This window comes from Cynocephalus volans, chromosome 14, assembly GCF_027409185.1.
Source record: "Cynocephalus volans isolate mCynVol1 chromosome 14, mCynVol1.pri, whole genome shotgun sequence".
Lineage (NCBI taxonomy): Eukaryota > Metazoa > Chordata > Mammalia > Dermoptera > Cynocephalidae > Cynocephalus > Cynocephalus volans.
The window spans coordinates 67,610,745-67,636,068 of record NC_084473.1 but is presented as its reverse complement, the minus strand read 5'-3'; the positions used below and the strand labels follow the sequence as shown (position 1 = coordinate 67,636,068).

At 37.7% G+C, this 25,324-nt stretch overlaps 1 protein-coding gene and 1 non-coding gene across 2 annotated transcripts in view; both read right to left on the bottom strand.

The window, feature by feature from the left end:
* ZNF638 (zinc finger protein 638) overlaps positions 1 to 25,324 on the bottom strand; it is a 154,800-nt gene that overhangs the window by 125,517 nt on the left and 3,959 nt on the right. The gene's annotated exons all lie outside the window — the stretch shown is intronic.
* LOC134363460 (small nucleolar RNA SNORA62/SNORA6 family) lies at positions 6,796 to 6,949 on the bottom strand. Its single transcript, XR_010021715.1, has one exon. It is a non-coding gene; the product is annotated as a small nucleolar RNA SNORA62/SNORA6 family (small nucleolar RNA).

The following is a 25,324-nucleotide window of genomic DNA, read 5'->3' as shown; positions in this document are numbered from 1 at the left end:
GGCTAATGATGTTACCATCTTTTCCATGTACTTATTTGCTACCTTTGCCACCTTTGTTGAAATGATTCTTGATGTCTTTTGTCCATTTTCTAATTTGATTTTTTTTTAACTATTGAGTTTTTTTAATTTTTAATTTTTTTTTAGCTACTGAGTTTTGAGAGTTCTTGATATATTCTAAATACTAGTTCTTTGTCAGATATGCGGTTTGCAAATGTTTTCTCCCACTCTGTAGTAGCTTGTCTTTTCATCCTCTTAACGGGGTTTTTTGCAGAGCCTAAGTTTTTAATTTTGATGGACTCCAATTTATCAGTGTTTCCTTTTATAGATTATGCTTTTGGTGTTAAGTCTAAGAACTTTTTGCCTACCCCTAGATCCCAAACATTTTCCTTTTTTTCCTAAAACTTTTATAGTGTCACATTTTACATTTAAGTCTGTGATCCATTTTGAGTTAATTTTTATATAAGATGTAAGATTTAGGCCAAAGTTCATATTTTTGCCAGTGGATATCCAATTGCTTTAGTGCCATTTGTTGAAAAAACTATTTTTCTTCCATTGAATTGCTTTTGCACCTTTGTCAGAGATCAGTGGGACATACTTGTGTGGGACTATATCTGGGTTCTCTATTCTGTTCCATTGATCTATGTGTCTATTCTTCTGCCAATACTACACAGTCCTGATTTCTATAGCTGTATAGTAAGTCTTCAGATCAGGTAGCCTGACTCTTCCCATTTTATTCTTCTTTCCCAAATTTGTTTTAGCTATTCTAGTTACTTTGCATTTCTATACAATTTTTAAAGTAATCTTGTCTGTATCAACAAAAAATATTACTGGGATTTTTATAGGAATGGTATAAAACCTAAATATCAAACTGGCGAGAACTGACATCTTGACTGTATAGAGTTTTCCAATCCACAGTATTTCTCTCCATTTATTTAAATCATCTCTAATTTCTTTCATCAGTTAACTATATTCACCATGCTATGCAATACATTTCAAAAAAACTCTTATTCTTCCTAAGTGACATTCTGTACACTTTGACCATCATCTTCACATTCCTACCACTCCCCAGCCTTTACTAATGATGGAGTTTAGATGTGTTGTCCCCTCCAAAACTCACGTGGAAATCTGATCTCCAATGTGGCTGTGTTGGAAACTGATTGAGTCATGGGGGCGGGTACCTCATGAATGGATTAATGCTCTCCCTGGGGGAGGGGGGATTAATGAGCGAGTTCTCGCTCTATTAGTTCCTGTGAGAGCTCGTTGCTTAAAAGGACCCTGGCACCTCCTCTCTCTCTCTCTTCCTTCCTCTCTCCATGTGATCTGCTTGTACCCGCTGGCTGCCTGCCACTTTTCCACCATGAGTAGAAGCAGCCTGAGGCCCGTACCAGATGCAGCTGTCCCAGAATCGTAAGCCAAATAAGCCTCTTTTCCTTATAAATCACCCAGTCTCAGGTAATTCTGTTATAGCAACACAAAACGGACTAATACAGAAAAGTGGTTCCGAGGAGTGGGGTGTTGCTATACAGATACCTGAAAATGTGGATGCATCTTTAGAACTGGGTAATGGGCAAAGGTTGGAGGAGTTTGGAGGAATAAGAAGAAGAGAAAAAGACGAGGAAAAGTTTGGAATGTTTTAGAGACTTATGTGGTGGTGAGCAGAATGCTGATAGAAATGTGGGCAGTAAAGGCCATGCAGATGATGAGGTCTCAGATAGAAATGAGGAACTTACCGGGAATTGGACAAAAGATAACCCTTGCTACACCATAGCAAGGAACCTGGCTGCATTGTGTCCATGCCCTTGGACTTTGTGAAAGTTGGAACTTAAGAGTTGCGAACCAGAGCATTTGGCCAAAGAAATTTCTAAGTAGCAAAGCAGTAAGGAAGCTGCATTGTTACTTTTAAGAGGCTGTCTTGAGTTATGGTGGCAAAATCAAGATGTAAAGCCAGAATTTAAAAGGGAAGCAGAGCGTAAAGGTTTGGAAACTTTGCAGCCTGGCCATGCGGTAAAGAAGCAGAGAGCCAGAGAACAATGCAAGGGTGAAGCAGATAAACTGGTTGCTACAGCCATTATCTTGGCGGTGAGGCAGCCAGATGCTAATAGCAGAGAAAATGAGAGGAAAGCCCTGCAGGCATTTCAGAATTCTAGAAGGGTGCCCCACCTATCACAGACCCTGAGGCTAGAAGGACTGAGTTATCCTGGAGGACAGACCTGGGGCGCAGCTGCCCTCAGGAACCTGTTCCCTGCATCCTAGCTGCTGCAGCTGGAGCGGCCCCAAGTGTGGTTCATGCAGCAGCCCTGGAGAGTAGGGGCCTGAAACCTTGATGGCGTCCACATTGTGTTAAGTCTGCAGGCTGGCAGGACATGAGAGCAGTGGAAGCGTGGCAGCCTCCACCCAGATTCCAGAGGATGTATGGAAAAACCTGGGGGCCCAGGCAGAGAGCTACCACAGGGGTAAAGCTACTGCAGAGGCCATCTACTAGAGCAATGTCAAGCAGGAAAGTGGGATCCGAGCCCCCACAGAGAGCCCCCACCAGGGAAATGTCTAGTACAGCCAATGCAGCAGGGCTGCCACCAGGACCCCAGAACTTTGGGGCCACTGGTAACATGCAATGCAGGCCTGGAAAAGCCACAGGCACCAGCATGGCCCACTGGGATGTGCCTGGCAGAGCTGTGGGAATGAGGCTGCCTGATGCTTTGGGGGCCCAGATGCCCAATTGTGCCCAGAATGTGGGACTTGGAGTCAAAGAACATTATTTTGGAGCTTTAAGACATAATGTCTCCCCTGCTGGGTTTCGGACTTGTTCAGGGCCTGTTTTTCCTTTCTTCTGGCCTATTCCTCCCTTTTGGAATGGGAATGTATACCCAATGTCTGTTCCACCATTATATCTTGGCAGTAGATAAATTTGTTTTTTTTTTTCAGGTTCACAGCTGGAAGGACTTTTGCTTTTGGTCTCAGATGAGACTTTGGACTTTTAAGTTGGTGCTGGAGCAAGCTAAGACTTTTGGGACTGTTGAGATAGAATGATGGTGTTTTGTACGTGAGAGTGACATGAGTTTTGGGGGCCAGGGGCGGAATGATGGAGTTTGGATGTGTTGTCCCCTCCAAAACTCATGTGGAAATCTGATCTCCAGTGTGGCAGTGTTGGAAACTGATTGAGTCATGGGGGTGGATCCCTCATGAATGGATTAATGCTCTCCCTGGGGGACAGGGGATTAATGAGTGAGTTCTTGCTCTATTAGTTCCCATGAGAGCTTGTTGCTTAAAACGACCCTGGCACCTCCTCTCTCTCTCTCTTCTCTATCTTGCTTCCTCTCTCACCATGTGATCTGCTTGTACCCACCGGCTGCCTGCCGCTTTTCCGCCATGAGTAGAAGCAGCCTGAGGCCCATGCCAGATGCAGCTGTCCCAGAATTGTAAGCCAAATAAACCTCTTTTCCTTATAAATTACCCAGTCTCAGGTAATTCTGTTATAGCAACACAAAACGAACTAAAACAACTAACTATCTTTCTACTCTTTGCTTCTATGAAACTAATTGTTTTTGATTACACATGCAGTATTTGTCTTTCTGTGCCTAACTTATTTCACTCAGCACTAAGTTCTCCAATTCCATCCATGCCATAGCAAATGATAGAATTTCCTTGTTTTTTAAGGCTAAATAGTATTCCATGGTGAATATACACCAGATTTTCTTTATCTATTCGTCTACTGATGGACACTTGCTCTTTACCAAATTAAGAAAGTTCTCTCTATTTTTTAAAAAAGGTTTTATCATAAATGTGTGTTAAATTTTGTCAAATGCTTTTTCTATATTATCTAATATGACAATGTGATTATTCTTTTTTACCCTGTTAATATGATGGATTACATTAATTAATTTCCAAATAATAAAACTACCTTGCATCCCAGAATAAGCCCTACTTGGTCATGGTGTATTCTTTTTATACCTTGGTGAATTCTATTTGTTAATATTTTGTAAATAATTTTTGAATCTATATTAATGAGGGATATTGGTCTTTGCTCTCTTTTTTTTGTATTCTTTATCTAGTTTTGGCATCAGAATAATACTAGCTTCATAAAATTAATTGGAGGGGAAAAAAACACATGATTATCTCAATCAATGCAGAAAAAGTACTTGACAAAATTCATCATCCTTTCTTGATAAAAACACCCAACAAACTAGGAATAGAAGGAAAGTGCCTCAACATAATAAAGGCCATATATGAAAAACCCATAGCTAACATCACATTCAATGGTGAAAGACAGAAAGCTTTCTCTCAAAGATCAGGAAAAATACAAGGATGTTCACTTTTGCCACTTCTATTTAACACAGTATTAGAAGTTCTGGCCTGAGCAATTAGGCAAGAAAAAGAAATGAAAGGAATCCAAACAGGCTGGGAAGAAACAAAATGATCTCTATTCACAGATGACATAATCTTATATATAGAAAACCCTAAAGATTACACACACGCACAAACAAACAAAACCCTGTTAGAACTAAAAAACAAATTCAGCAACGTTGCAGGATAAAAAACCAACACACAAAAATCTGTTGTGTTTCTTTTTTGTGTGTGTGTGGCTGGCTGATATGTGGATCCAAACCTGTAAACTTGGGGTTATATGCCTGTGCTCTAACCAACTGAGCAAACCAGACAGCCCCCAAATCAGTTGTGTTTCTATACACTAACAATGAACAGTCTGAAAAGGAAATGAAGAAAATGGTTCCATTTATAGCATCAAAAAGAATAAAATACTTAGTAGGAATTAGTTACTCTTAATCCTTCCTCTATTTTGGAGGGGGAGAGGGTGATCTACTCTGTGTTCTCCTTCTGTATTTGTAACTACAGGAATGTGTGAAAAAAGTTAGGATGCAGACTGCTACAATCTACAGATTCAATGCAACCCCTATCAAAAATCCCAATGATGTTTTTACAGAAGTAGAAAAACCTATGTTAAAATTCATATGGAATCTCAAGGGACCCTGAATAGCTAAAACAATCTTGACAACAAAGTGAACAGACAAACCTACAGAATGGGCAAAAGTGTTTGCAAGCTCCACATCAGACAAGGGGTTAATATGTAGAGTATATAAAGAGCTTAAACAACTCAACAGCAAAAACCCCCACAAATAACCCAATTAAAAAATGGGCAAAGGATCTGAACAAACATTTCTCAAAAGAAGATATACAAAAGGCCAACAGGCACATGAAAAAATGCCTAACATCACTCATCATCAGGGAAATGCAAATTAAATCCATGATGAGATATCGTCTCACCCAATAAGAATGGCTACTATCAACATGACAAAAAATAACAAATGTCGGTGCAGATGCAGAGAAAAAGGAACTCTCCTTCATTGCTGATGGTAGTGTAAATTGTTACAGCCACTATGGAACACAGTATGGAGGTTCCTCAGAAAACTAAAAATGGATCTACCCTTCAACTAAGCTATCACACTACTGGGTATATACCCAAAGGAAATAAAATCAACATATCAAAAAGACATCTGCACTCCCATGTTCTTGGCTATTCACAATAGCCAAGAGATGCAATCAACATAAATGTCCATCAATGGATGAATGTATTAAAAAAAACTGTGGCTTATATATATATACACACATATATACACACACACACAATGGAATACTACTCAGTTATTTAAATAAATGATAATGATATCCTATCATTTGCAGCAACATGGATGGAAGTGGAAACCATCATGTTAAGAGAAGTAAGTCAGGCACAAAAAGGCAAATAGAGCATGATCTCATTCATACGTGGAATCTTTAAAAGAAAAAAAAAGTGGTTCTCATAGAAGTAGAGAATAGAATACCAGGTGGGGAGCAGTAGAGAGGAAAAGTGGTAGACTAACAGGTACAAAACTATGCTATCTACCCTAAGTGAATCATTGCGCATTAGATGCATGTATTGAAACAACATACTGTACTCCACAAATATATACAATAAATGTTAAAATATTTTGAAAAAAAATAAATTAAATAAAATAAAACAATATTGAAAAAGAAAAAAGTTGGAAGACTCACACTTCCTCATTTTAAAGCTTACTACAAAGCTATAGTAATCAAAAACAGCCTAGCCAGTTAGCATAGTTAGTTAGAGCATGGTACTGTTAATACCAAGGTCCAGGGTTTGATCCCTGTAACCACCAGCCACAATTTTTAAAAAAGGTATGATACTGGCATAATGACAGACATACATAACCTAGCTGTTTAGCTCATTGGTTACAGCATGGTACTGACAACGTCAAGGTCCAGGGTTTGATCCCTGTACCAGCCAGCCAAAAAAAACCCAAAACAGACATACAGACCAATGGAATAGAAGACAGAGCCCCCAAATAAACCCTCACATGCAAGGAAATTCATGGAAAAATAGAATTAAAAGATAATACAAATCTTCCATGAACTTTTTGATGTACTCTTGCATATGGTCAAATGATTTTCAATAAGGGTGTAAAGATCATTCAATGGAAAAGGACAGTCTTTTCCACAAATGGTGCTATTAAAACTAGATATCCACATGCAAAAGAATAAAGTTAGACCTTTACCTTATACCACGTACAAAAACTAATTTGAAATGGATCAAAGACTTAAACATAAGAGCTAAAACTATAAAACTCTTAGAAGAAAGCATAGGGCAAAAGCTTTATGACACTAGATTTGGCAAAGATTTCTTGGCTATAACACCAAAAGCATAGGCAATAAAAGAAAAAAATACATAAATTAGATACTATCAAAATTAAAAACTTTTTCTCTCTTACTTACTTATTTATTTTTACTTGCAGTAAGGATTACTATTAAGTTGCACTAACTGGACCAGAGACCCTTGTAATGTTAGTGGAAAAACTTGCCCCTCATGTAGCATGCTACCTACACTGTGAGTTCAGCAGCCAGTCATCAGCCTCAACTCCAAGCTCTAACAATGTGGACAAAATTAAAATTCTTTCTGCATCAATTGACTGTATAAACAGAATGAAAAGGCAACCTACAGAATGGGAGAAAGTATTTGCAAATTGTATATCTGATAAGGGATTAATATTCAGAATATATAAAGAATTCCTACAACTAAAAAACAAACAAAAAAAAACAAACACCCCAATTAAAAAATGGGTATAGGACTTGAATAGCTATTCCTTCATATCCAGATGACCGATAAGCACAGGAAAAGATGCTCAGCTTCACTAATCATTAAAAAAATGCATATCAAGACCCCAATGATGGACGACTGGATAAGGAAAACGTGGTATACATACACAGTGGAATAATACTCAGCCATAAAAAAGAGTGAAATTCTGACATTTACAGCAACACAGATGAGCTTGGAGAAAATTATGTTAAGTGAAATAAGCCAGACACAGAAAGAGAAATACCACATGTCCTCACTCATAAGTGGGAGGGAAGGAGGGAGGGAGGGAGGGAGGGAGGGAGGAAGGAAGGAAGGAAGGAAGGAAGGAAGGAATCAAGGAAGGAAAAGAAAGAGAGAAAGAAAAGACCACAACAATACATTGGTCTTTCAGAAGGAGAGAACAAATCTTTTGTTACTAGAGGTGGGAGGGGGGAACGGAGAGGGGGGTTGGGGAGAGATTGGGTAAGGGGCATAAACAATATATGCTAACACTATTGATTTGATCAACACATGTTGTACACATGTACAGGTGATGGTAGTCAATGCTGTACCCCCAAATATGTATAATCAATTATGCTTCAACAACAAAAAAATAAAATTTTAAAAATAAAAATAAAAACTACCACAATGAGATATCACTTCACGCTCATTAAGATGGATTTTTTCTTTTTAAATCCAAAAACAGAAGGTAACGAGTATTGGTGAGGATGGGGAGAAATTGGAACCCTTGTGCATTGCAGGTGAAAATGTAAGACGATGCTGTTGCCATTGTGGAAAACAGTATGGCAGTTCCTAAAAAACTAAACATAGAATTACCATATGATCTAGCAATTCCCCTTCTGGGTATACAAGTATACTCAAAAGAATTCAAAGCAGGGACTTGAGCAGATATTTGTATGTTCATAGCAGCCAAAATGTGGAAACAACCCAAATGTCCATTGATGAATGAACAGATAAGCAAAATGTAGTATATACATGCAATAAAATAGTATTTGGCCTTAAAATACGAAATTCTGATACATGTTACAATATAGATGAACCTTGAAAGCATTATGTTAAGTGAAATATGCCAGACACAAAAGAACAAATACTGTATGATTCCACATATGAGGGGAATCATACAAAATTTGTTGCATGACTCAGATTTATGGAAAAATAGAATTAAAAGAAAATATAAATCCTTTCACGAAGTTTTGAAGACCACACGTATATGAGGTACCTGGAACAGTTGAATTCGTAGAGAAAGAAAGTAGAATTGTGGTTACCACAGACCAGAACCATTATTGCTTAATGGGTGAGAGTTTCAGTTTGGGATGATGTAAAAGTTCTGGAAATAGACAGTGGTGATGGCTATGCAACACTGAATGTACTTAGTGCCACTGAACTGTACACTTAAAAATGGCTAAAATGGGTGACCTGGGGCATGGAGAAGGGGACCAGACCCCCCCTCCCACAACCAGGCACACCATGCCAGTGCCTCGGGGCCCACCTGGGGACCTGAGGTATGGAGCCGGGGACCAGACACACCCCACAACCGGGCACACTGCCAGCGCCAAGGAGCATGCCCAAAACATTACCTCCATGTGGGTGGCCCACCGCAGCCACCACATAAACCATGGTTGCTGCAAAAGTGGCTAGATGCTGCAAATACCATGCAGATGGTGTGCCAGCCACTGGAGTGCATTGACACAAGGAGAGTCACCAGCAGAGATAAAGAAAAGAAGAGGAAGTCTCTCTCTACAGAGCCCATTTCAGAGTGACAAAAGTATATGCTCTATGATAATATTGAGGGACCTGATCGCATCTCTCAGCATTGGACAGATTATCTAGTCAACAAATCAACAGAGTAACCATTATTCTTTCAGATGGAGAGAAGAAATCTAGGGTAATTAGAGGAAGGAGATGGGAGGGAGAGGGGGATGGGGAGAGATTGGACAAGAGGCATAAAGAATAATTACGATTTGTAACAATATATATGCTAGTAATACTGATTTGATCAACATATCTCAATGCTGAACCCCTAAAATATGTATAATCAATTTTGATCCAATAAATAAAATAAAATTTAAAAATGGCTAAAATGGGGAATGGCCAGTTAGCTCACTTGGGAGAGCATGAGTGCTGATAATCCCAAGGTCAAGGGTTTGGGTCCCCATACAGGCCAGCCACCGGAAAAACAAACAAAAAAATCTCCCCAAAAACTAACAATAAAAAACAGATAAAATGGTAAATTTTGTGTTATATATATTTTACCACAATTTTAAAAAAAATTGGACCCGAACGGTACATACTTGTACTTTTTTTTTCCTCCAGCACATTACTTTCAGTAAGTAACCACAATGAGAATAATTGCTCTTGGCCATGTTTCAAAACCTAAGTTCCCCTCTGATCAATAGTTCCTGGGATGCCAGAGCTAACTGACTTTTGTGGAAGTGCCCAAGGCATCTCTGTCTCACCCATTACCTCAACAATTAGTAGTCATCACTCAAGGCAGTCAACTGACTGTACTATCACAGAGTTTATACTTTATCCCAGACCCCAAAGCAATGGGGGGAAAGCAGGAAGATGTGGAAGGAGTTTGGGAACTTTTATAGGTTTCCATGTACAAATCCAACCAACATAGGTATAGTTCAAGTTATATACAGCAGTGGTTTCAAATTCAGCATTCATCAGAATCACCTGAAGGTTTGCTAAAACATAGGTTGCTACCCACCCTACTCCCCAGCAGTCTTTCTTTCAGTAGGTCTGGGATTGGGCCCAAGATTTTGCATTCCCAATGAGTTCCCAGGCGATGCTGAGAAGGATCAAAGGGAGAAAGGAGAAATGTTAAGTATATTAACAGTGATATTTCAGTATCTACAACCTATTTAAGATTTAGAAAAATACTTACCACTGTCCTCTTTTTCTCTGTTTCCTTGGGCTAGTTTGGGAACTTTAGAAAAAAATTTTTTTTCCTGTAGTCAAAAGCTTTACTAGATAGAGGGCCAGCCCATGGCTCACTTGGGAGAGCATGGTGCTGACAACACCAAGTGAAGGGTTAAGACCCCCTTACCGGTCATCTTTAAAAAAAAAAAAAAACAAAACTTTACTACATAGAATCTTTCAGGTCTATAATTCTATGAAAAGGCGACACACAGCAAGCAATTGAGAAGGCAGAGCCGTAGCTGCATTTGAGCCAGGGCGAGGATAGCACTGCCAGGGAGAGAGAGCACAGACAGCTTCTCACAGACTGCAGACATCTGTTTCAAAAGAATTGCAAGGGGTCAACAACAGAAGCTCAGGAGTTATTACAAAATACAGCACACACTCTGATGCCTCACCTGAACTCTTCATGTCTAAACAGAATTCTGTGTCTAAACAGAGTCTGGGTGGAGTCTCAGATCCTATCAAAGATTATAGGTGTTTTTTTTTAATGGTTTGCTCTGACACTTTCACAGGAAATTCTCATTTGAAGACTGCAGGGAGTGAGAGAAGGGTGAAGGGGAAAAAAATCTTGTATGCTACTGTGCTGTCTAATATGTATTTACAATGCTGAAATAAGTAAGCAGGGATTTTCCAAGTTCATTTCCTGGAACTGCCACCATGAAAAAAACTACCGTGAAAATACATTTAGTGTATATGTTAAGTAAAAGTGGTAATAGTATAAAATTAATTAGAATGATGTGATCACCATATTTGCATAGCATCTTGCCCAAGAATATAGTTGAGATTTTACCTTCCACCTATGGCAACATACTCAAATACCTATAGAGTCCAAGCTGGTAACATAAATAATTGAAATGACCAAGATAAAAGAAAATTCAAATGCCAGAAATAGAATCAAACATTATTTTTAATAAACTATGATTTAGGCATGTAACATAACACAAGCATTTATAATATTAGAGATGATAAATTTGAAACTGAAAATATACAAATTAAAACATAGGAATATGTATTTATTAAATTCTTTTTATAGCTCATAATACCTTTGATCTAAAAACCAAAAACTGGACACCTTTTCCTGTGTACCAAGGTGTCAGTGTGAGCTCCACACAGCAGTTAGAGTTGCATGCAGTACGTAACATACACTTCAGCGCTGAAGCCTTCAACTCAGAGCAGAATTCTTTGCATTAAGTTTCATAAGAGAAAACAACTCCTCTTAAACACTGGCACTTTTTCAAACAAAGATGGGATTTTTGGACAGTGATTTTTGAATTTAGAGTGATTACGCCAAAAGAATTTGTAAGATTCTGCTGCTCCATCATTATAATATTTAGTGTTTAGTAGTTTCACTCGCAGCACATTTCACTGAAATGTGAAATTCAGAAATGTTAGCTCATTTTCATAAAATTAAAATTAAAGAGCCCACCTTGGAATTCAGTCTTAAATTCCATAATTTTGGGAATGAAGTTAAGGCCATAATTTTCATGTCTAGAAACCAATTTCAGCAAATAAAAGTGATCCAGATTATTCCTTAACAAAAAATTATTTGCCAAAAACATATATTTACTAGAAATGACAGAACTGAATCACATAAATGTGGCATTCCTTGTAAATGACCCTGTAAAAAAATATTTGCAATATTTAGATGGGATGTAATATTAACTAAAAAAGCCAAATCTTTGAGTGATTCTTCACTGGTAAACTGTGGCAAAGATTTTCCTTTGGGTAATACGTATAGGTTGATTTATTTTAACAGTTCAAAAAGTGTTTTCAGCCCTAAACTACATATAAGAGACCAGCATATTATACATATCATTAATCCTACAAAGCCTTGAACCATCTGAAGTTCAAGTATCAGTATCCAGTTCATAGCGATAATTACTATATTAGTTGCACTTTTAAGCTCTTGGCCTAAAATTGTTCCTAAAATTGTTAATCTGCATTAAGCAGGTTAAGTCTATTTCTGTCATTTTAAGATGTTGTCACCAACATGTCCAACGTTACCCCAACTATTTACTATTCCGGGAGCACTGTCTATAATCAAGCTAATAAATTTTTACCCATTTTCATTACATTTTGACAGATTTTCGTCTTTTTCTTATCTTTTCTTTTTACTTCTGACATATTTTATAACATATATAAATTAGTCCTTTGATATTGGCAACAAATATTTCATACGCAATAAATCCAAAGTTCTTCAACACATTAAAATCTTCTGACACCACAAATATTGCTAACTTTGTGATAGTATCTATGTATGTGTTTCCATGAGCTTAAATTGAAAATGCTATAAATAGGGGCTGGCCTGTGGCTCACTTGGGAGAGTGTAATGCTGGGGGATCTTAACCCTTGACCTGGTGTTGTCAGCACCATGCTCTCCCAAGTGAGCCACGGACCAGCCCTAATAAAATTCTAAATAATAAAAAAAGGTTTTAAAAAATCATAACTACTTGGTTTTGTTGTTTGGTTTGTTGTTTTTTTTTTTTAGCAGCTGGCCTGTAGAGGGATCCAAACTCATGATCTTGGTGTTACCAGCACCATGCTCTCCCAAATGAGCTAACTGGCCAGCCCAAAACCATGAGTTCTTGGACATTAACAAACATACTACTAAATAATGTTTGGATCAAAGAAGAAATCAGAACTGAAATTACAAACTAATTAGAAAGTAATTAAAAAGAAAAAAGTTAAGATCAATGGAATACTGCCCTAGGAGCTAAAGCAGCCCTCACAGGGCATTTTAGAGCCTTAAATGCCTTCATTACATATAAAGGAATTATTATTCGCAGTAAGGAAAAACGATAAAAACCAAAAGACAGTAGGACGAGGAAATTAATAAAGGTAAACCTGAGAGTAAATTTTTAAAAATAATAGTAAGAATACATAAATCCAAAAACATGTTCTTTGAATGACAATAAAACAGACAAAACTTTGATTTTGGTAGAATGGGAAAGGAGAGGGAGGGCTGAACAAGAGGACCAGAAATAAGAAAGGAGATATCAAAAATACTAAATAAACTGTAAGAGAATAGTAGGTGTGACTTTATGGCAACAAATTTAAAAACCAAAAGAAAATGAATGATTTCTCAACAAAATATAAAGTATAAAAATTTTTAAATTCATAAAATTACTTCTTAAAAAATGTAATGGAAAACTTGATTAGATGACTTACTACCCACGTGTGTTGTTTCTATATAGGGTTATATGAGCACAAAGACAAGTATGGAAATATATATACAATTATATAGATACGCAAAGCATTGCTAAGATCGTTAAGAAGGAAAAGATTTTTTATAAAGTGACTTAAAAAAAGTCAACATGATCTCACTTGTGTAAAATTGAACATATGCATATGTGTTCATAAAGAGATCCATGAAAGAATGACCACCAGAATGTTGACGGTGGTTACCTCAAGATGATGAGACGCCTCTGCTTTCAGACTCACACCTCATTGCTACCTTCCTACCTTGTAGGAAGATACCTACAAATACTGAAGATGGGGGGTGTTGGAGGGAGGACAGTACTGATGCACTGGCTTCCTCTACAATGGAATCTCCATTCTGCTAAGGGAGTGCTGCTCAAACATGAACACACATCAGAATCACATGGAGAACTTGTTAAAACAGATTACTCTGCCCCACCTTTAGAGTTTCTGATTCAGTAGGTGGTGAGGCCCAAGAATTTGTATTTCACTAAGTTCCCAGGTCATACTGACACTGCTACCCCAGGGAACTCGCTTTGGGAATCTGTCCTAAGACAACTTTCAATATTCTAAAACTTTGTTGAATTCACTGTAGTCTCCTATTCTATTCTCTTTTACCCTTTTTCATTCCTTTATATCATCTTTTTTTTGAAGTTTGAGAATTAAACTCTTTTTTTTTTTTTTTTGGTGGGAGCAGCTGGCCAGTATGGGTATCTGAACCTAACCCTTGACCTTGTTGTAACATCATGCTCTAACCAACTGAACGAACTGGCCAGCCCAAGAATTAAACTCTTAAACGTTATCTTTTCAAGTTTCTCAAATGCACTTACTAAAAATGTTTATTAATAAAAATGAGCATTTATTGGCATAGTACAAATTAGGCAATATGCTCAGTAATTTATAAGCATCATCTCATTTAATCCTCATAAAACCCTGTGAGTAGGTCCTTTTATCAGACCAATTTTACAGATGAAGGAATTGAATTTAGACAAGATCTTGTGTGTACTCTTAGAACACTCTACTGCTTCAAAAATAACGCCTAAAAAACTAACAAAATGACTTGACCTCAGACTAGCAATGTATGCAATGAGATAAGGCCTCACTGATTAAGTGATTATGAAATATCACTTAGAGGTGCCTAAATTTTGGATCAAGCAATGTTAATATTTTTACAATTCACAGTACTGGTAATAATAAGGCATCTGCAGATGGCAAAAGAGTAAATAACATTTTTTCTATTCTCCTGAGTAAACAAACCTGATGACATGGAACTAACAGAAGAGAAATTATTTACAGCTAAGCAGTTTTAAAGAAATGGGATGTATATTTGTTAGGATACAGGCTAAGCTCCTGCAACAAAAATAAGATGGCTTAAATAAGATCAAAAAAATTTTTTTTCTCAACTAACTCTAGACATAGGCTAGCAGCTTCATTCTGTGATCCCATCTAAGCCTCCGGTCCCTTCTGTCTGGTTACTTGCATTCCCCTTGCCTGCATGGCTGAAGTTAGCTCACCACACAAGCCTGCCTTCCAGGCCACATGAGAGGAGAGAGAGAAGGAAGGAAGAGTATTTGCAGTCCTCCTAAAGCATGCATTCTCAGCAGAGGCAATATTATCCTCACGGGGGCAAAAACTGTTTTTTAGGAGGTGTAGGGGCAAAAAAAAAAATCTTTTTATGGATATACACATATAGATGTACAGTGTATCTGTTGTATTAATATTTCCTGGGAGCAATCAGGAAAAAAAAATTTTTTTTAAGGCTTCTTATGGGAGTGATAATGAAAAAAAACATTGAGCAACTGTTTTATTTATTTATTTTTTAAAGATGACCGGTAAGGGGATCTTAACCCTTGACTTGGTGTTGTCAGCACCACGTTCTGCCAGGTGAGCTAACCGGCCATCCCTATATAGGGATCCGAACCTGTGGCCTTGGCATTATCAGCACCACACTCTCCCAAGTCAGCCATGGGCCGGCCCTTGAGCAACTCTGTTTTAAAGGCAAGTACCAGAAGCTCCACACGTGGCTTCTGCTCCCAAGAACTTAGTCACAAAAGTAAACCTACTTCCCAGAGAAGCTAGGAAATAAGATCTCTAGCTGAGTGGCCATTTGCCCAGATTAAACTCGGATTCTCCCCATATGAGCCTCTTCAGAGGGCTGCTTGAGTATTCCCATGACATGACAGTTGGTTTCCCTTAGAGCAGGCAAGCCAAGAGACCATGATGGACACTGTACTGTCTTTTACCAAGGCTTGGAATCCACACACTGCTACTTCCACCACTGTATACATAGGCGTTCAGACCAATCCCCAAACAATATGGGAGGAGACTACACAAGGGTATGCATAGCAGGAGGATAGATAGGCCTGATGATCATCTAGGAAATTGGCTTCTTATTTGGAAGTATAATCAGACATACCCATATTTGTAGAAAGGGAAAAATCATTCTGGTTAAATTCTAGTTGTCCTCCAAGCCCCTGATGAAATGTTAACTTCACAGCTAGGATTCATTGCTCCTTCCTCTGATTCTACATCACACTATTCCCACCTCGGGTACAGTACTGATCACACTATACAAGGCTATGTCTCCAGTAAAATACAGAACTGTGGCTTACTTATTTTGATGCTTTCCAAGCTCCAGGCAGTGTTGAACTTTAAAAAACTGTCAGTCACTGTCAATTACAGGCAGGGAAACCAGTCTGGAACCAAAGTGAGGAGCCCTCTAAATTATCTATTTAGCTCATCACTGATATGTTCTGTGATCCTAAACAATTTGCTTAACACAAGCAATCAACCAAGCAAACAAAACAAATCCAGAATACAAATTTATTCATTTCAATAATACATATAATTTCCTTGTCAATCAGAATTTTTGTATAGATAATTTTACATGGGAAGGCAAATTTAAATCTACACTTTGCTAGATAAGTACTGTAAAGGAAAATATGTGTTTCAATAGAAAACTATGCTTTGTTTAGATCACACTCTTCCTGATTTTCTGATTCTAGCCTTTCATTGCTGTTGAGTGATTTTACCTTATTATTTTCTACTGAAGAAAACTGATAGCAATGCAAAATAACTCTTGTTTCTTGGCATGTAAATTCTGTCTGGTGGGGTACAATTGTTGTCCCTTCTCCACTGTGCAAGAAACTAGTTCTGTCTTCATTATTGAATTCATTTCAATATTCCTGATCTATAAATGTGTTCTTTTGTTTCTCCCTTTGAACTGGTCATAACATTTTACTTGTTCCCTCATTTAATCAGTGAGTTAAATAAAATCTTTAATACTTATTTATCTTATATGTGCATGAGAATCATTTCTTTATCTGTTTTTAAAAATTATCCTCTAACAATACCTATATCTAGGAGAGCGACTGAGGATAGTAACCAAAGTGAAAAAAAAAAGAACAGATGGTAGAATTACATAAACCTGTATTCAAATCCTGGTTCTTTGAAGCACTCATGGCCACCACACTGTCCAACTCCAGAACTGCCACTCACCTCACAGTGTCTGTGAACGGTGCTTCTCTGCAGAGTGCTTTTTTTTTTTTTTCCTTTTTTTGTGACCAGTAAGGGGATCGCAACCCTTGGCTTGGTGTCGTCCGCACCGCGCTCAGCCAGTGAGTGCACCGGCCATCCCTACATAGGATCCAAACCCGCGGCCTCAGCGCTCCCAGCGCTGAACTCTCCTGAGTGAGCCACGGGGTCGGCCCCACTGCAGAGTGCTTTTCACAGGTCTGCACTGCCAGATGTAGCAGTGCCACCTCCACTTGCTTGAAGAGTAATCTGAGCGTACATCAGTGTGTGTAATACAAGTATAAGAGAACCTGTCCCATCCTTTTGAATTGGTGATGATGAGATATTTTATGAAACAATAATATATGCTTACTATCATAATGTAAGCAAAGAGCATGAGAGTAGAGATAAGGATGGCTTCTAAATGTTAATAACTTAGATCAGCACTGTTCAACAGAACTTTTTGCAATGATAAAAATGTTTTGTGTCTGTGATGTCCAATACAGAAGCCACTACCCTCACGTGGTTGTTGAGGACTTGAAATGTAGTGTGACCAAGGAACTGAATTTTTAATTTAACTTAATTGTAATTAATTTAGATTTAAATAGCTACCTATGGCTAGTGGCTACCAAATATACAATACAGGAATAGACAGACAACTAGTAAAAGGGAAAATTGCTAGGCCTAGAAAAATGGGAGATATAGTTTTCTCAAGCTTTTTGGTCCAATGACCTACATATGTAAAAAGCTTTGAGACTCCAAAGAACTTGTTTATGTAGGTTATAACTGTCAATATTTATTGTGATACTAGACCCCTATCTCTCACCATATACAAAAATCAACTCAAAATGGATTAAAGATTTAAATGTAAGACCCCAGACCATGAAACTACAAGAATAAAACATAAGGGAAATGCTTCAGGACATCAGCTGGGCAAAGACTTTATGAGGAGGCTGTCAAAAGCACAGGCAACAAAAGTAAGAATAGTCAAATGGAATCATATCAAACTAAAAAGCTTCTGCACAGCAAAGGAGACAATCAACAGAGCAAAGAGGCAACCAGCAGAATGGGAGAAAATGTTTGCAAACTATGCATCTGACAAGCGCGTACTAGCCATAATATACAAGGAACTCAAACAACTCAATAGCAAGAAAACAATTTGATCGAAAAAACAAGCAAATGAGCTGAATAAACATTTCTCAGAAGACATACAAATGGCTAACAGGTATGTGAAAAAAATGCTCAACATCACTAATTATCACAGAAATGCAAATCAAAACCATAATGAGATCTCACTCCAGCTACAATGGCTATTATCAAAAAGAAAATAACAAATGCTGACAAGGATGTGGAGAAAGGGAAGCTCTTTTATAACACTGTTGTTGTGAATGTAAATAAGTATAACCGTTATGGAAACAGTATGGGGGTTCCTTAAAAAACTAAAAATAGAACTACCATATGATCCAGCAATCCCACTACTGGGTATATATCCAAAGGAAGGGAAATCGGTATATTGAAGAGCTATTTATACTCCCATGTTTATTGCAGCACTATTCACAACAGCCAAGATGATCAACCCAAGAGTCAATTAACAAATGAAGGGTTAAAGAAAATGTGGTATATATACACAATGGAATACTATTCGTCCATAAAAAGAAAGAAATCCTGTCACTTGCAGTAACATGGATGAGCTTGGAGGACATTACGATAAGTAAAGTAAACCAGGAACAGAAAATGAAATACTACATGTTGTCACTCATATGTGGAAGCTAAGAAAGTTGATCACATAAAAGTAGACAGTAGAATGGTGGTCACCAGAGGCTGGAAAGGGTGGCAGGGAGAGCAGATAGTGAGAGGTTGGCTAATGGATATGAAAGTACAACTAGATAGGAGAAATATTATCTAGTGTTCTACAGCACTGTAGGGCAACTGTAATTAACAATTTATTATATAATTTCAATTAGCTAAAAGAGAGGAATTTGAAGGTTTCTAACACAAAGAAATGATAAATGTTTCATGCAGTGGAAAAAAAAATCAGTTGTTGCCAGGATTTCAGGGGATGAGGGTGGAAGGGAGGAAGGAATATGTGGAACACAGAGGATTTTTAGGGCAGCAAAACTATTCTGTATGATACTATAATGGTTAGTACGTGATATGCATTAGGGAAAACCCACGAAACTGTACAATACAAAGAGGGAACCCTAATATAAAATTAAGTTAATAATATAGGTCAACATTGATTCAGAATTGTAACAAATGTACACCACACTAATGTCACATGTCAATAATAGGAGGAGAAATTGTATATGTGGGTGGGGGGAGGGTATGGGAACTATCTCTACTTTTTGCTCAATTTCTCTGTAAAACTAAAACTTCTATAAAAATAAATAAATAAATAAATATTGCTTCATCATAAAAAACTATTGTAACAAGAAAAACTGAGAAATTTAAAAATATTCCTAAGTCCATTTAAAAATAATAAACTCATTATTTTTATGAAAAAATAATATTTTCAGAAAAACCAAGAATGGTATTATTTTACACATCTGCATTTGGTCTATTACAATATCATATAGCCTCTGGAAAATTCCACCGTACACTTATGAGAAAAAGGCAAATATCATATCAGTATTATTATGAAAAGGGTCTCAGGAGCTCCCAGGTCCACATTTTGACAACTGCGCATCTAGTCAGTGTTTACCAATACAAAACGTTAGGATGCTCCCTTCCCCAGGTCTACTCTCCCACTCTATTGCAGGCAAGTGACTTTGTCTTCCCCACAGCAGGACAAAGGTTCTGACTTCCGGGCTACTAGTAGAGGGAAAGGATAAGACATGAGGCAGAAGATAAGAAGGATGAATGAAAGCCTAAATATTAAACGGTAAGACCCTGCTCCCTGTGCAGAAAAGAGTTCGTATGGCAGGCCTGAGACTGCTACCCTTTGAAAGACCTGCTTGAAAGGTTGGCCTGTGGCTGGTATCTGGGAACTCTGATTTCAGGAAGGTTCCCAACATTCCCTAACTGATGAGTGGCTTACCATGCGTGAGCACTGTTTATCTGAACAACATGGTTTATGCTTGCTCAATCCTGGCTTCCCTTCTGGGAGTCTGGAATTTTGGTATATGCTAGGCAGAGGGCATCTAAGTGACAACAAAAACCTTGGGTACTGAGTTCCTAATGAGCTTCCCTGGTAGATAACATTTAGCACATATGGTCACGGCTATTAAGTACATCCTGTGTGACTCTACTAAAAGAGGACTCTTGGAAGCTTGTGCCTGATTTTCTCCAGACTTTACCTCATTCACCTTTTCCCTTCGCCAATTTTGTTTTGTATTCTTCTGATGTAATAAATTATAGCTGTTAGTGCAACTATATGCTGAGCCCTTTAAGTCCTAATGAATCACTGAGCCTGGGGGTGGTTTGGGGAGCTCTTGACACATTTCCACTCACTAGCCCTGCTCCCAGGATTATATCCTACATTGCAGAGGACAGGAGGCTTCTCCTTGAAGAAACTGAAAAGCCAAAGAGGAAAAAAGGACTTCAAAGAGCAGAAACAACAAAGAAAGCAAAAGAAAACTCCAAAAACAAAAACCACAATTAATATCTTTAAAAAGATAAGAAAATATATTAGGGGTCTTCAAAAAGTTCACTGAAAGATTCATACCATCTTTTAATTCTATTTTTCCATGAACTTTTTGAAATCCCCTTGTATTGTACTCATAAAATAAGCAGGATGCTATGAAAAGGAGCATCGGAAAATAAGAGAGAGCTCTACAAAACTAAAAATATGATGATCAAAATTAAATACTGGATACAAGGGCTAGAAGACAGAGTTGAAAAAATCACCCAGAGAAGCTGAAAAAAAAGAGAGAGGTGAAAAATAGAGGAGAGACAATAAAAAATTAAAGGATTGATCCAGGAGGTCCAAAATCCAACTAAAGAGTAAGAGGACAGAATAAATGAAAAGGAGGAAATTATTAAAGTAAGTTTCACCAAACTTGGGGTAAATAGGGGGGTCTCAGGTTGACAGGTCCCACCAAGTGCAGAGCACAATGAATGATCAAAAGAATCACACCAAGGACAAGTAATCATAAAATTTCAGAATACTAGAAAGAAGACACTAAAAAGCTTTCAGAAAGGAAAAACAACCCATATATAACGAAACAGGAAACTTAATGATATCAGATTTCTTAACAGCAATACTGACAGAAGACACACTAAAATTAAATCTTAAAAATTCTGAGGAAAAACCTAGACTCTATACTCAGGAAAACAACAATTCAAGTGTAAAGGCAAAATAAACACATTTTTAAGAATGCAGGGACTTAAAAAATTTATCTTTTTTTAGAAAGTAACTGGACTTAAGTGCCTCTACAAGATGATTAAACCAAATCAGGTTCTAAGTAACAGAGGATCCAAACCAAGAGAGGTGAGGAAAAGCCCCAGGATGATAGCTGCTGTAGATTGATCAAACTGTATCCCCCAAACTCCATATATTAGAAGCTTAATTTTCACTGTAACTGTTGAGGGTGAGAAATCCTATTACAGTAATTGAAAGGTGGGGCCTTGAAGAGGTTGATTAAGTTGATGGCTTAATGGTGGTCATGCGCATGGTTCTGAGGGCTTTAAAAAGAGAGCATATGAGGAGCTATCTCTCTCTCTGCTGTGCCATTTTCTGCCATGTGAAAGCCCTGAGTCACTGTTGCTACCACCAAGGCCTTCATCAAATGTGTTCCCCAGACTTTGGACTTCCCAGTCTCCAAAACTGTAAGCAATAAACTTCTTTTTCTTTATAAATCACCTAGTTTCAGGTATTTTGTCACAAGCAACAGAAACAGATTAATACAGAAAATTGGTGCCTGAGAAGTGGGGTGTTGCTTATAACAAATACTTGAAAATGTGGAAATGGCTTCAGAACTGGGTGTTGAGGAAAGGCTGGAAGAATTTGGAGGAGCAGGCTGGAAAAAGCCTAGCGGCTGGTGGGAGTTTAGAAGACAATAAAACCAGGGAAAGTTGGGAACTTCTTAAAGACTGGTTGGCTACATGGTGGCAAGGAGAATGCTGATAGAGATACAGACAGACATTTGTCCTCTCAGACATTCTGAGAGGATCTCAGATGTAAATGAGAAGGAGCTTTTTGGAAACTGGGGCAAAGATCACCCTTGCTATCAATGGGCAAGGAACTTGGCTGCATTGTGTCCATGCCCTAGGACTTTGTGGAAGTTGGAACTTAAGAGTTACAAAGTAGAGTATTTCACAGAAAAAATTTCTAAGCAGCAAAACATTCAGGAAGCTGCATGACTACTTGTAACAGCCGGTGCTGAGTTATGCTGGCAAAGGTATGACATAAAGCCATAAGTTAAAAGGAAAGCAGAGGGTAAAAAGATTTGGAAAATTTGCAGCCTGGCCATGTGGTAGAGAAGCAGACAGCATTTTCAAGAGGAAAATGCAATGCTGCTAATAAGATTAGTACAAAAGAAAGGGATTATCAAGAGAAGGGGAAGAAGGCCTTGAAGACATTGCAGAAGCCTCGGGGGCCAACTCTTCCATTACAGGCCTAGAGGCCTAAGTATGTGGAATGGTCTTGGGGAATAGGCCTGAGGCACCCTCCATGGGCTCAATGCCCAGGACCACCTTGAGATGCTACTCCCCACACCAGCACCCCAGCTGGTTCAGCCGCTCCAGCTTTGGCTAAATTGGCTCCCAAGCCTCCACCCCAACTTCAAAGGATGAATAGAAAAGCCTAGGGGCCCAGGACGTGATCTGTCTCAGAGGTGGAGTTATGGCAAACAGCCTTCACTAGAGCAATGCTGAGCAGAAACATAGGATCAGAGTTGCAGCAAAAGAACCCCATCAGTGCCACGTCTAGTGAAGCTATAAGAAGGGGACCACCATGGAGACCACAGAATTGAGGAGCTAGCAGCGTTCAACGCCAGCCTGCAAGAGCTGAAGTATGGCCTCAGACCTGTAAAGCTTTTTGAGGACTCGGGGACCCAACTCCCAAGTTGCAGAGAACATGGAACATGGAGTCAAGGTACATGACTCACCAGCTTTGAGAATTAATGCCTGCCCTGCTGGGTTTTGGACTTGTTTGGGACCTATTACCTTTCTTTTGGCCTACTTCTCCCTTTTTGAATGGGAATAAGGTTGTCCCACCATTGTAACTTGGAAGTGGATAACTTGTCTTGAATTCACAGATGGGACTTTGAACTTCGGACTTCTGAGTTAAAACAAGTTAAGACTTTGGGGATGAAATGAAGGTATTTGCATGCGAGAAGGACATGAATTTTGGGGGCCATGGGCAGAGTGCTGTAGACTGATTGAATTGTGCCCCCCAAAGTTCATATATTAGTAGCTTAATACCCACTGTAACTGTTGAGGGTGGAAAATCTTATTATGGTAATTGAAAGGTGGGAACTTGAAGAGGTGATTAGCTTGTAGGAGTGAATGGATTAACAATGGTGGTCAGGGTGTGGTTCTGAGGGCTTTAAAAGGAGGAACTCTCTCTCTCTCTCTGTGCTATTTTCTGCCATTTGAGATCCCTGGGTCACTATCACCACCACCAAGGCTTTCACCAGATGTGTTTCCTGGACTTTAGACTTCCCATCCTCCAAAATTGTAAGCAATAAATTTCATTTTCTTTATAAAATACTCAGTTCCATGTATTTTGTTATAAGCAACAGAAACAGACTAATACAGTCCTATGATGATAGCCATGTACCAGATTTAGACAACTTTATTTTTATTTATTTTTTATTTATTTTATTTTTTATTTTGGGATTTAGACAACTTTATCTTCTAGTCCTTCTATTTAGAATTTCATTTTTTTTTTCTTTTTTCTTTTTTCTTTTTGTTTGGCAGCTGACCAGTACAGGATCCAAACCCTTGACCTTGCTGTTAGGTCCATTATATCATATCTTTAAATTCATAGAGCTCTTTTCTTATTCTCTGATGGCTTCTTTCCATAGCAGCTTATTATTTTATGGGTGCAATTTTTTTTCTTATTTCTTTAAAGATAGTCATCTTTAGATATGGGGAAAACCTAGAACCAGAACAGATTAGAGTATGAAGAATGGGAGCTATAGGATGGAAGTCTTAAGGAAAAAATAAAACTAACAGATCTTTGCATTTGTTGGTGCATTTGAAAAAAATTAACCATAGAATGATAGAAAGTTAGATAAATGAAAGAAACGATCTTAGTTTATCATTTGGCTCAAAGGCTAATCATGTTTATCTAGTCATAATAGTACAAAACTGAACTACTGATTTAACCAAATATTGAGATAAAAGCTCAGGTGAGAGAATGGAAGAAGAGGAAGCAGAATGGAGAGTAAAGAGTTAAATCCTCACCTTAAGTTATCAATTCTCAATTTATCAAAAAAGTCAGTAAATAATATCTAAATCATTTAAGTCAAAAATTGGTTATAAAGTATAAAAAGACAGAGGTAAATACTAGAAGAAAAAGTTAAAGGAGTTGAAAGTGGTTCCCTCCAAAGAGTAAAACAAGGAGTAAGGAGGAATAAATAAGCATTTAATTTTTGTGGTAAATCTTTAAGAACTGCTTTATTTTTTCAATCATGTATATGTATTACTTTGATTTTAAAGTAAAGTTTTAAAAAATAATTTAATGATTAATTAGCCTGGAAGGGGCTGGCCAGTTAGCTCGGTTGGTTGGAGTGCAGTCTTGTAACACTAAGGTCAAGAGTTTGGTTATTGGTATCAGCCAGCCACCACAAAAAAAACAGACTTCAAGGTTTTACAAGGTCTCACCTCCTGCTTAAGGATCCCAAGTGATCTCTTCTTCATATAGCAAGAGTGTTTTACTCAACACCCCAGCCACAAAGAAAACTCTCCCTTTAATTGTCTCTTCAATGTTTTGATCAAGGTCCATCTTCTTTTTTTTGTTCTCTTTCTGTGCTAATCACTTTTTAGAAAAAAACTTATTGAGGATGCTTTCTATGTGTCAGATGAAAAGATCTCTCAGATATATTGTCAAGTGGAAAAAGCAACAGAAGAAAACTGCAAATACATATAAGAAGGAGAAAATATAAATCTGTTTTCGCTTGTATATGTATAAAATATCGCTGGAAGATTAAGCAATAAACTAGTAATAATGATTATCCAGGGTAGGCAAATTGGAGGAATGGAAATTGAGGAGATGAGGAATAGGGGAAAGAGGGAGACTTTTCATTATATATTGCTTTTTACTTTTTGATATTTAATGCTCTGAAGTTATTGCTTACTCAAATAATTTTTTTAAAGAATTTGAAGTCATACTTCTTTATCTTGGTATAAAATTAAAATATAATTATTTTCAAAAATTTGGGAAACAATGACTATAAAGAAAACAATACCATCCAAATCCCACCTAACTAGAGCTACTTTTAATATTTTGATGTACATACAGTGCAGTTACATCACACATATTGAACTTGCACACCTCCATGCCAACTTGAAAACCTAACTTCCAGTCTTTTAATCCTCACAATAATAAACCTATTAACCTGTATATTAAAATTATAAAAGCTCAAATAAAATAGAAAG